Raw genomic sequence first — 1,034 nt, forward strand, 5'->3', positions numbered from 1 at the left:
TTTTTTTTTTTTTGGAGAGGTTTTTGCTATAGGGCGCATGCGCTCACCAGAAATCTAGAGAGACAGAGAGACAGAAAGCGAGAAATCATCCCCCAGGGAGGTTGGCCACACCGCAATCCCTTCTCCTCCATTCTCCTCTCGGGATCTTGGACACGCACGCACACACGCCCGGCGTGAGTTTAAGCCACCGGGTCCGGGACGCGAACCGCGGTCCACTACATGGGAGTCCAGCAACGTAGTCATTACCCTAACTGCTGGTCCCGAGTTATTTAACATTTTTGAAGGCGCCGTCGTAATGTCTGGCAGAGTTAACCCCCGCCCCAATTCGGATGTGCCTAGTAGAACTCATTCCCACCCAGGCCTCGTGGGCCGCTCCCGAAACCGCCTTCGCCACTTGGGGACAGGATTTAGCCCGAGGCCCCGGCCTGGCGCCTAGATCCGCCATCCGCCAAGTCTACCCCCATGAGCGGACTCAGGGGCACCCCTTCCGCCGCCCGGGCCCACTCAGTCCCCGACCCTCCCCCGGCCACGCGCGAACCCGCTCAGACGCGGCCACCAACCCTCTCCGCCGCCTCGATGAAGAAAAAGAGGACGGCGGAACCGGAAACCACCGATTCGCGGCCGAGCGCGCCTGCGCACCAAGCACGTCGCGCGCTAGCGTCACAATTCGCGCCGCACGTCGGACCCCCCCCCCGACGCCATGTTGGATGCTGGCGAACGAAGCCGCTGAGCAGGAGGACGAGCGTCGCCAATGGGCTTCCGGGCGAGCGGGCCCCGCCTACTCGATCACGTGAGCAAACGGCCACGCCCCTTCACGTGGTAGGGCTTTGGTCCTGCGGGGATACTCAGGAAAGAGCAGTTTTTGGCTAAAGCGAAGGCATTACTGGAGTAATTAAGGGGCCAGCAGGTAACGTGACGTAATAGTTGAGGTGCTGGACTCCTACGTAGATGATTGCGGTTCGAATCCCGACCCCGAAGACTTGCTTTCTCACATTCCCTCTCTCTCTTTCTCTCATTCTGTCTCTGTGTGGTCA

The 1,034-nt window shown here is 60.2% G+C and overlaps 1 protein-coding gene across 2 annotated transcripts in view; it reads right to left on the reverse strand.

Moving 5' to 3' along the window:
- UBA52 (ubiquitin A-52 residue ribosomal protein fusion product 1) overlaps positions 1-703 on the reverse strand; it is a 5,594-nt gene extending 4,891 nt beyond the window's left edge. The window contains exon 1 of one of the 2 annotated variants that reach the window (XM_006147112.3): positions 561-703. The gene's annotated coding sequence lies outside the window, so the exon portion shown is untranslated. Of the gene's footprint in view, positions 1-538 lie in introns of both variants that reach the window. The other variant, XM_006147111.3, reaches the window with a different exon arrangement.
- Between the last annotated feature and the right edge of the window lie 331 nt (positions 704-1,034).

Source organism: Tupaia chinensis, unplaced genomic scaffold (assembly GCF_000334495.1).
Source record: "Tupaia chinensis unplaced genomic scaffold, TupChi_1.0 Scaffold000201_1, whole genome shotgun sequence".
Lineage (NCBI taxonomy): Eukaryota > Metazoa > Chordata > Mammalia > Scandentia > Tupaiidae > Tupaia > Tupaia belangeri.